The sequence below is a fragment of the Petromyzon marinus genome, unplaced genomic scaffold (genome assembly GCF_048934315.1).
Source record: "Petromyzon marinus isolate PM22_M1 ecotype Great Lakes invasive population unplaced genomic scaffold, UKy_Petmar_22M1.pri1.0 PM_G_Scaffold_17, whole genome shotgun sequence".
Lineage (NCBI taxonomy): Eukaryota > Metazoa > Chordata > Hyperoartia > Petromyzontiformes > Petromyzontidae > Petromyzon > Petromyzon marinus.
Window position 1 is genome coordinate 2,755,583 of NW_027422728.1, and position 11,768 is coordinate 2,767,350.

The 11,768-nt window shown below is 49.2% G+C and overlaps 1 long non-coding RNA gene across 2 annotated transcripts; it reads right to left on the minus strand.

The window, feature by feature from the left end:
- On the minus strand, positions 1–4,274 carry LOC142911140 (uncharacterized). Of its 2 annotated transcripts, XR_012933325.1 has the most exons (6): positions 4,046–4,274; positions 3,625–3,671; positions 1,719–1,858; positions 1,498–1,575; positions 1,020–1,112; positions 1–341 (listed from the first exon to the last, which is right to left on the minus strand). It is a non-coding gene; the product is annotated as an uncharacterized LOC142911140 (long non-coding RNA). The 2 variants fall into 2 exon arrangements; XR_012933326.1 differs by lacking the exon at positions 3,625–3,671 and having other exon boundaries at positions 4,046–4,273.
- Between the last annotated feature and the right edge of the window lie 7,494 nt (positions 4,275–11,768).

Consider the following 11,768-nt stretch of genomic DNA (forward strand, 5'->3'; position numbering starts at 1 on the left):
GTGGAGGGGGGGGGGGTCATAGAAGGCGATTCGCACAAAGTGGGTTTTTTAAAAATATAAAAAAATCGATTTTCAGAACCCTCTCTCTCTCCCTCTCGCCTGCAAGGTTCTGCGGCTCGGAGTGGTTGTTTCTCGCGTTGGCCTCTCGTCACCGTGGCGGTCGCGTGGATTTCTCCCTCCGGGTCCTTCCGGGCGTCTCTCCCCCCGCGCCGCACTCAGAATCGACGTCGCGCGTTTCAAAGCGTTTGGGCCGCAAAACAAAAAAATGTCCGCGCCCGCTGACGACGGCGACGGCCCGGTCGCCGGTGAAAAAGCGCCACGTAGCTCGGTGGGGCCCTTACCTGCCGGTCAAACACAAAAACAAAGTTTTTCGCAGTTTTAGTTTTCCTAACGAGGGGACGCCGGCCCGGCCCCCGGGGGTCGACGTGGGGGGGGTCACGCTGGGGTCGCGGGTCGTGAGCGACAACTCCGTTGTTGTCCGCCCGGCGGTGGGAGTGAGCTCACCGCGGTGCTTCCCGTCTAGGCGGGTGGCACGTGGTGGGGTGAAGTGTGGGACACTTCAAGAGGTTTGGCTGGCGTGGCGGAGGAGTGGGGTCCAACGTGCCCTGCCTAGAGGGGAGCTCCCTACAGCGCTCTGTGCAGTGAAGGACCTCCTCCTTATCCTCCTCCCCCTCCTCCTCCTCGTCCTCCTCATCCTCCTCCTCATCCTCCCCCTCATCCTCCTCCCCCTCCTCCTCCTCCTCCCCCTCCTCCCCCTCCTCCTCATCCTCCTCCCCCTCCTCCCCCTCCTCCTCATCCTCCTCCTCCTCATCCTCCTCCCCCTCCTCCTCCTCATCCTCCTCCCCCTCCTCCTCCTCCCCTTCCTCCTCCCCCTCCTCATCCTCCTCCCTCCTCCTCCTATTCCTCCTTCCGCCAACAGGGGCACGAGCAAGTACTTGCAGTGCTGCACCTTAACAAACTGCGTACTCAACTGGGCCCTGTACATGTGTATGTGTGTGTGTGATGTCGCAACCGTGCACCTTTCCGTCGTGTGTCCGGAGGTTGCTGCTTTGCTGCATACACCTGATGTGAGCTTCTTTGGTACCGTACGTGGCCAGAGATGATAACCGCAGCTGTGGGCGAAAATACAGCAGAGTGTTAGTAGGGTCTCTGTGTGAGTAGTGTGTGGGTCTCTGTGTGAGTAGTGTGTGGGTCTCTGTGTGAGTAGTGTGTGTGTCTCTCTGTGAGTAGTGTGTGGGTCTCTGTGTGAGTAGTGTGTGGGTCTCTGTGTGAGTAGTGTGTGTGTCTCTCTGTGAGTAGTGTGTGGGTCTCTGTGTGAGTAGTCTGTGGGTCTCTGTGTGAGTAGTGTGTGGGTCTCTGTGTGAGTAGTCTGTGGGTCTCTGTGTGTGAGTAGTGTGTGGGTCTCTGAGTGAGTAGTGTGTGGGTCTCTGTGTGAGAAGTCTGTGGGTCTCTGTGTGTGAGTAGTGTGTGTAGTGTGTGTGTCACACAGATACCTACAAGTGTTTCGAGTACTCGGCCCCGCTTGAACGTCGAAGTGCTTCGTTGAAGCCATCATTTGCAAGAGCCGGAGCGCTTCTGAAAAAAAAAAGCGCCACGAAGCTCAGTGGGCATTGCCTGGTGAAGTCAAAAGAGTCGAGTTTAGTCGATGGCCTTTAGTGGGAGTAGCGTTGAGAGGGGGCATCGTCTCAAGTGTGGTAGCGGCGCTGTTTGCTACTCACGGTCAAGGGGCAGGGCGAAGGGGTTGTGACGACGGTCGCCCAGCACAACGACCAGCAAGGCCACTAAACGGGTGGTGGTGGAGAAAGTCTCCATTGGGGGGAGGTGGCAGATGGTCGGCCTGGCGGCTTCCTTCACTTGGCTAGGAGGGGTGAAGGGGAGGGAGTAGGAGGAGCAGTGGGAATGATATTTATTTAGACTGCAAGAGGAGGAATCCAAAGCGCTACGAAGCTCTTTTTGTCACAGATGTCCAGCTGTGGCACTGAGTCAGAACATGACAACAAACACAAAACAAAAACACGGCGTGAGTGCAGAGTTACAGGAAGAGTAAAACAAATCACTTTAAAAATATATATACTAATAAAACTAACCAATGTTTAATGTTGCCACGGGAAGCACACCACCATGCTACATAGCTCTTTTTTAAGAAGAGACCTTGGCCCATAAATGGTGGGCTGATATCAAGTGGACATTCAGGGCAAAATACTCTAAACGCGTGGCGTTTCGGAATGCGGAGGGGGAAAAACCGGAGGACTCTGGGAGAAAAATCCACGCGGCCGCGGGGAGCGAGAAACGTCAACCCCAAAGAAAGAGCAGGGAGTGTCAGGGTCGGTATCAAACCCCACGACCTCCTGTACACCAGGTGACAACCATGCCGGGTTAAAGACCTCCTCCTTCACAAGGGACAATTGGATGCATGCCTAAGGCTCCCTCACTGATGGACACGTTCCTCCTGTGTTGAGCAAAATGTTTAGGTTCTCATCGTTTCGCAGAGGCTGCATTTTTTGCCACCGCAGAAAACGAACGTTGGGGGAAACGCCTCCTCGCATCGGACTCTTTCTTTTTTTTTTGCTAAAGTCACGTAGGTAAAAAAAATATCTATAAAATAAATAAATGAAAAAAACAACTCAATTAAAATCACGTTTCGGAGGCAGCAGCACAAGCTTCCGTCTTGAGGTGGAAACCGTCACGGCAAAATTGCTGCATCAGGTGAAGAGAACTCTAAGACACCCGAGATTGTATACAGGTTAAGGGGGGGGGGGAGAGACAAGAAGGGCCGTGGGGGGGGGCTAAGTTAAGCCACCTTCTGTTATGCTGCAGGGGGTTGGGGACGGAGAGATGGCCGTGTGCAGGTTGAAGAGCGTTACACACGTGAACCAGAGGCAGAAGGCAGTAGTTAAGCTGACAAACTGGTTGCCTTGCGGAGCATACTGCTGTAAACTATAAGGCTGCTAAAGTTTAACTTGGGTTTAACTTTATTTTTTTTACCAGCGCGACTTTACCGAAAAAAAGCTAAAGACTATGAATCCTTGCACATCACGAAAGCTTCAAATCTAGCGCCTCACATCGTGTTAGTTTGGCACGGATGTTCGTGCTGATGTTTTAAACTAGATCAATAAAACAACATTGATTACAGCCCCAGCTCAGGTTATTTTCCCATCAATGAAACAGCCCCTGGAGTGAGAGCACCTTCCAGGATATAAACCAACACTGCCGCACGTCTGTCCAAGAGCTGTGTAAAAAAACAATTGAGTTGAAAAAAATGTCAAGCCGACAGGGAAAGGGGCTCCTGGCAAGTGTGACCACCAGCCAGGTCGATGTATTGGTAATGAGAATGTGCAATTGTTTTTGTCCTTGGAAACACGAACTATGAATAAAACGAGATATTCTTAGCTCTTTCGGTAAAGTCACGTTGAAGGGAAACAATAAAATAATAAAATATATATAAAACAATAAAATTTCTCACGACGTTGTCATCAGGTCGAAACGTCGTGAGAATTTTAATTATTTTATATATATTTTATTATTTTATTGTTTCCCTTCAACGTGACTTTACCGAAAGAGCTAAGAATATGAATTACTGCAGTCACGAAAGCTTCAAATCAAAATTTAAAACGAGATACTCACAGAGTTTACGCTTCTGAATGTGCCCTTGTTCAAGCGGTTCACTCGGCCTAAGAGGCAGACGCACGGTAAATTATTGGGCGGCACTTTGTAAGCTGCTAAGGTAGACAAAGTGAGCTTGAACACGACGCGCTCGAGTGAAGTCTTTGAGCGACGCATCACCACGTTGACACGCGTGCATCGCAAACAATTAAAGTTTAAAACACGCAGCAAAGATTCGTTACAAAAAGCCGAGCGGCAGCCTTCACGCATCCTTTGGAAGCTTGCTAACCCACAACATAACCTAGAGACCATCTTCCAGGTCTCCATGGAGACCATCGCATGACAGCGGCATCTGTAGCCGGCCAAAGTGCCGCCTCGGCCGGCTGGGCAATCTAGCCGAGACCGGTGACACTCCCGGAATAGGCCTCAACGCGGCACTCACCAGCGCAACGCTGCGTAGGTGCTGGGGAGGGGGTCTTGAGCTATATCCTCCTTCGTGGTGAGGTTACAAACAAAACAATGTCCTCGTGTGGTCGTGGTGGAGGAGGAGATTCGACGTTCCGTGCCTCGAATCACGGGCAGGCGACTCGGCGGGGCTGTTATCACGTGAGGCCTTAGCAGGGCGCTTTTATAAATCGTAGTGTGGATAGGCGAACACGCAGTGCGAGCGAGGCTCAGATTCTGTAGAATTGATAAACACTGCCCATAGACTCAGCACTGCCCATAGACTCAACACTGCCCATAGACTCAGCACTGCCCATAGACTCAACACTGCCCATAGACTCAACACTGCCCATATACTCAACACTGCACCATAGACTCAACACTGCCCATAGACTCAACACTGCCCATAGACTCAGCACTGCCCATAGACTCAACACTCCCCATAGACTCAACACTGCACCATAGACTCAACACTGCACCATAGACTCAGCACTGCCCGTAGAGTCAACACTGCCCGTAGACTCAACACTGCCCGTAGACTCAACACTGCCCATATACTCAACACTGCCCCATAGACTCAACACTGCCCCATAGACTCACCACTGTGATCTCTACATTGGGTCAAACTTAACATATCTTAATGTTCGACGGCTTGTGCACCAGATCTTATTTATTCACGATGTACTTACAAAAAATTCCGCAGACTACCTACTGGATCTCCTCTCTGTTTCAAAGAACAAATTTGACCTCAGGTCTTCGCTCATTTACCAGCTTCACATTCCCTATTGCCGTACAAAAACAGGAGGAAGGGCCTTTGCTATTGATGCCCCCAGGGTCTGGAATGCTATTGCCAATAAACTGCAACTTGAATCACTACCTATGAGATCTTCACTCAAAACTGCTCTAGAGGAGTTGTACACCCCTAGCTGCCACTGCTATTCAGTGGCCTAAAATATGGCTCTAGATTTTGGTGTTATAATTTATTTATGTAGTTTATTGTTAAAAATTCGGTCACAGTCCCTATGATCACTGTTACATTGCATTTATGGCTTTTATTTTGGTGATTTCGAAAAGTTTTTATTTTATTTTTGGCCATGTTTTTGTTTATTGTAGTACGGAGTTAGACTGATGGCCTTAATCTTAGTTGTCTTGTGGTTGTTGTTGTTGTTTGACTTGCATCCCACTGGGATTTTTTTGCACACAGCGTTGGTGTACGGTGCTATTTCAGGAATATTTTTGATGTTTTTTTTTTCCTGTATTTTCTGTTTGCACAGTCACACATAATCACTTTAAGATGTTTTCATGTTCATGTTTTTTTGTTTGTTGAGGTTGCACCCGATTCAAGAGCCGAATGGCTCACAGGGCTATACCAAATAAATTAAACTATGAACTACGACCTCCTGTAGACCAGGCGAGGTTTTAAAAATTTCCCGCGCTTTTTGTGACTCCGGGTCACGTGGCCCCGGCTGCCTCCACCCCCCCTCGCGCCCTCGGCAGCGCCTCTCAGTCCCTGAAGGCCACCGCGAGGTTGTTTTGTTAACAAAGTAAATAATCTCCTCATCGTGTACATGTACACACGTGTGTGTGTATAGAGAGAGAGTGAGTCACGAGTGATAGATAATTAATAATTAAGCTGAAGTTAGCCGTCCAAGTGGGAACGTGAAGAGTTTGCGGCGTTGGTTTTGGTGACGGTTTGTTTTTGGCGGGAAAAGTGAAAACGGCTGCGCTGGGGGCTCGCGTGAGGTAAACTTTTAATTAAACACAACTCTTAAATTACTCGCCTAATGTTTATTTTATCATCGTAATATACACGGCGTTTAATATTTGCGCAGGTTGACCAGCGTGGTGAAGTATGGTCAGGTCACATTGACCAGAGTGGTGAAGTATGGTCAGGTCACATTGACCAGCGTGGTGAAGTATGGTCAGTACACATTGACCAGGGTGGTGAAGTGTGGTCAGTACACATTGACCAGGGTGGTGAAGTATGGTCAGTACACATTGACCAGCGTGGTGAAGTATGGTCAGTACACATTGACCAGGGTGGTGAAGTATGGTCAGTACACATTGACCAGAGTGGTGAAGTATGGTCAGGTCACATTGACCAGGGTGGTGAAGTATGGTCAGTACACATTGACCAGGGTGGTGAAGTATGGTCAGTACACATTGACCAGGGTGGTGAAGTATGGTCAGGTCACATTGACCAGGGTGGTGAAGTATGGTCAGTACACATTGACCAGAGTGGTGAAGTATGGTCAGTCCACATTGACCAGGGTGGTGAAGTATGGTCAGTACACATTGACCAGAGTGGTGAAGTATGGTCAGTACACATTGACCAGAGTGGTGAAGTATGGTCAGTACACATTGACCAGGGTGGTGAAGTATGGTCAGTACACATTTACCAGAGTGGTGAAGTATGGTCATTCCACATTGACCAGAGTGGTGAAGTATGGTCAGTACACATTGACCAGGGTGGTGAAGTATGGTCAGGTCACATTGACCAGGGTGGTGAAGTATGGTCAGGTCACATTGACCAGGGTGGTGAAGTATGATCAGGTCACATTGACCAGGGTGGTGAAGTATGGTCAGTACACATTTACCAGAGTGGTGAAGTATGGTCATTCCACATTGACCAGAGTGGTGAAGTATGGTCAGTACACATTGACCAGGGTGGTGAAGTATGGTCAGGTCACATTGACCAGGGTGGTGAAGTATGGTCAGGTCACATTGACCAGCGTGGTGAAGTATGGTCAGGTCGCATTGACCAGCGTGGTGAAGTATGGTCAGGTCACATTGACCAGAGTGGTGAAGTATGGTCAGGTCACATTGACCAGGGTGGTGAAGTATGGTCAGGTCACATTGACCAGGGTGGTGAAGTATGATCAGGTCACATTGACCAGGGTGGTGAAGTATGGTCAGTACACATTACCAGCGTGGTGAAGTATGGTCAGTACACATTGACCAGCGTGGTGAAGTATGGTCAGGTCACATTGACCAGCGTGGTGAAGTATGGTCAGGTCACATTGACCAGCGTGGTGAAGTATGGTCAGTACACATTGACCAGCGTGGTGAAGTATGGTCAGGTCACATTGACCAGCGTGGTGAAGTATGGTCAGTACACATTGACCAGCGTGGTGAAGTATGGTCAACCCACATTGACCAGGGTGGTGAAGTATAGTCAGTACACATTGACCAGCGTGGTGAAGTATGGTCATGTCACATTGACCAGCGTGGTGAAGTATGGTCAGTACACATTGACCAGAGTGGTGAAGTATGGTCAGTACACATTGACCAGCGTGGTGAAGTATGGTCAGTTCACATTGACCAGTGTGGTGAAGTATGGTCAGTACACATTGACCAGGGTGGTGAAGTATGGTCAGGTCACATTGACCAGGGTGGTGAAGTATGGTCAGGTCACATTGACCAGCGTTGTGAAGTATGGTCAGTACACATTGACCAGGGTGGTGAAGTATGGTCAGTACACATTGACCAGAGTGGTGAAGTATGGTCAGTACACATTGACCAGAGAGGTGAAGTATGGTCAGTACACATTGACCAGCGTGGTGAAGTATGGTCAGTACACATTGACCAGCGTGGTGAAGTATGGTCAGTACACATTGACCAGCGTGGTGAAGTATGGTCAGTACACATTGACCAGGGTGGTGAAGTATGGTCAGTACACATTGACCAGCGTGGTGAAGTATGGTCAGTACACATTGACCAGCGTGGTGAAGTATGGTCAGTACACATTGACCAGCGTGGTGAAGTATGGTCAGTACACATTGACCAGCGTGGTGAAGTATGGTCAGGTCACATTGACCAGGGTGGTGAAGTATGGTCAGGTCACATTGACCAGCGTTGTGAAGTATGGTCAGTACACATTGACCAGGGTGGTGAAGTATGGTCACTACACATTGACCAGAGTGGTGAAGTATGGTCAGTACACATTGACCAGAGAGGTGAAGTATGGTCAGTACACATTGACCAGCGTGGTGAAGTATGGTCAGTACACATTGACCAGCGTGGTGAAGTATGGTCAGTACACATTGACCAGCGTGGTGAAGTATGGTCAGTACACATTGACCAGGGTGGTGAAGTATGGTCAGTACACATTGACCAGCGTGGTGAAGTATGGTCAGTACACATTGACCAGCGTGGTGAAGTATGGTCAGTACACATTGACCAGCGTGGTGAAGTGTGGTCAGTAAACATTGACCAGCGTGGTGAAGTATGGTCAGTACACATTGACCAGGGTGGTCAAGTATGGTCAGTACACATTGACCAGGGTGGTGAAGTATGGTCAGTACACATTGACCAGCGTGGTGAAGTATGGTCAGTCTACATTGACCAGCATGGTGAAGTATGGTCAGTACACATTGACCAGAGTGGTGAAGTATGGTCAGTACACATTGACCAGCGTGGTGAAGTATGGTCAGTCCGCATTGACCAGCGTGGTGAAGTATGGTCAGGTCGCATTGACCAGCGTGGTGAAGTATGGTCAGTACACATTGACCAGGGTGGTGAAGTATGGTCAGTCCACATTGACCAGCGGTGTGAAGTATGGTCAGTACACATTGACCAGGGTGGTGAAGTATGGTCAGTACACATTGACCAGCGTGGTGAAGTATGGTCAGTACACATTGACCAGGGTGGTGAAGTATGGTCAGTACACATTGACCAGCGTGGTGAAGTATGGTCAGTACACATTGAACAGCGTGGTGAAGTATGGTCAGGTCACATTGACCAGCGTGGTGAAGTATGGTCAGTACACATTGACCAGGGTGGTAAAGTATGGTCAGGTCACATTGACCAGCGTGGTGAAGTATGGTCAGTACACATTGACCAGCGTGGTGCAGTATGGTCAGTACACATTGACCAGGGTGGTGAAGTATGGTCAGTCCACATCGACCAGCGTGCTGAAGTATGGTCAGTACACATTGACCAGGGTGGTGAAGTATGGTCAGTACACATTGACCAGCGTGGTGAAGTATGGTCAGTACACATTGACCAGCGTGGTGAAGTATGGTCAGTACACATTGACCAGGGTGGTGAAGTATGGTCAGTACACATTGACCAGAGTGGTGAAGTATGGTCAGTACACATTGACCAGGGTGGTGAAGTATGGTCAGTACACATTGACCAGGGTGGTGAAGTATGGTCAGTACACATTGACCAGCGTGGTGAAGTATGGTCAGGTCGCATTGACCAGGGTGGTGAAGTATGGTCAGTACACATTTACCAGAGTGGTGAAGTATGGTCAGTACACATTGACCAGCGTGGTGAAGTATGGTCAGGTCACATTGACCAGCGTGGTGAAGTATGGTCAGTACACATTGACCAGAGTGGTGAAGTATGGTCAGGTCACATTGACCAGGGTGGTGAAGTATGGTCAGTACACATTGACCAGGGTGGTGAAGTATGGTCAGTACACATTGACCAGCGTGGTGAAGTATGGTCAGGTCACATTGACCAGCGTGGTGAAGTATGGTCAGTACACATTGACCAGCGTGCTGAAGTATGGTCAGGTCACATTGACCAGCGTGGTGAAGTATGGTCAGTACACATTGACCAGCATGGTGAAGTATGGTCAGGTCACATTGACCAGAGTGGTGAAGTATGGTCAGGTCACATTGACCAGGGTGGTGAAGTATGGTCAGTACACATTGACCAGAGTGGTGAAGTATGGTCAGTACACATTGACCAGCGTGGTGAATTATGGTCAGGTCACATTGACCAGAGTGGTGAAGTATGGTCAGGACACATTGACCAGGGTGGTGAAGTATGGTCAGTACACATTGACCAGGGTGGTGAAGTATGGTCAGTACACATTGACCAGGGTGGTGAAGTATGGTCAGGTCACATTGACCAGGGTGGTGAAGTATGGTCAGTCCACATTGACCAGCGTGGTGAAGTATGGTCAGTACACATTGACCAGAGTGGTGAAGTATGGTCAGTACACATTGACCAGCGTGGTGAAGTATGGTCAGGTCACATTGACCAGCGTGGTGAAGTATGGTCAGTACACATTGACCAGAGTGGTGAAGTATGGTCAGTACACATTGACCAGGGTGGTGAAGTATGGTCAGTCCACATTGACCAGCGTGGTGAAGCATGGTCAGTACACATTGACCAGAGTGGTGAAGTATGGTCAGTACACATTGACCAGCGTGGTGAAGTATGGTCAGGTCACATTGACCAGCGTGGTGAAGTATGGTCAGTACACATTCACCAGAGTGGTGAAGTATGGTCAGTACACATTGACCAGGGTGGTGAAGTATGGTCAGTACACATTGACCAGCGTGGTGAAGTATGGTCAGTACACATTGACCAGCGTGGTGAAGTATGGTCAGTACACATTGACCAGGGTGGTGAAGTATGGTCAGTACACATTGACCAGCGTGGTGAAGTATGGTCAGTACACATTGACCAGCGTGGTGAAGTATGGTCAGGTCACATTGACCAGCGTGGTGAAGTATGGTCAGTACACATTGACCAGGGTGGTGAAGTATGGTCAGGTCACATTGACCAGCGTGGTGAAGTATGGTCAGTACACATTGACCAGAGTGGTGAAGTATGGTCAGTACACATTGACCAGAGTGGTGAAGTATGGTCAGTCCACATTGACCAGCGTGGTGAAGTATGGTCAGTACACATTGACCAGGGTGGTGAAGTATGGTCAACCCACATTGACCAGGGTGGTGAAGTATGGTCAGTTCACATTGACCAGAGTGGTGAAGTATGGTCAGTACACATTGACCAGGGTGGTGAAGTATGGTCAGTACACATTGACCAGCGTGGTGAAGTATGGTCAGGTCACATTGACCAGCGTGGTGAAGTATGGTCAATACACATTGACCAGGGTGGTGAAGTATGGTCAGGTCACATTGACCAGCGTGGTGAAGTATGGTCAGTACACATTGACCAGCGTGGTGAAGTATGGTCAGGTCACATTGACCATCGTGGTGAAGTATGGTCAGTACACATTGACCAGCGTGGTGAAGTATGGTCAGTACACATTGACCAGCGTGGTGAAGTATGGTCAGTCCACATTGACCAGGGTGGTGAAGTATGGTCAGTACACATTGACCAGCGTGGTGAAGTATGGTCAGTCCACATTGACCAGCGTGGTGAAGTATGGTCAGTACACATTGACCAGGGTGGTGAAGTATGGTCAGTCCACATTGACCAGAGTGGTGAAGTATGGTCAGTACACATTGACCAGGGTGGTGAAGTATGGTCAGGTCACATTGACCAGCGTGGTGAAGTATGGTCAGTACACATTGACCAGGGTGGTGAAGTATGGTCAGTACACATTGACCAGCATGGTGAAGTATGGTCAGTCCGCATTGACCAGAGTGGTGAAGTATGGTCAGTACACATTGACCAGAGTGGTGAAGTATGGGCAGTACACATTGACCAGAGTGGTGAAGTATGGTCAGGTCACATTGGCCAGGGTGGTGAAGTATGGTCAGGTCACATTGACCAGCGTGGTGAAGTATGGTCAGTACACATTGACCAGCGTGGTGAAGTATGTTCAGTACACATCGACCAGGGTGGTGAAGTATGGTCAGTCCACATCGACCAGCGTGGTGAAGTATGGTCAGTACACATTGACCAGGGTGGTGAAGTATGGTCAGTACACATTGACCAGCGTGGTGAAGTATGGTCAGTACACATTGACCAGCGTGGTGAAGTTTGGTCAGTACACATTGACCAGGGTGGTG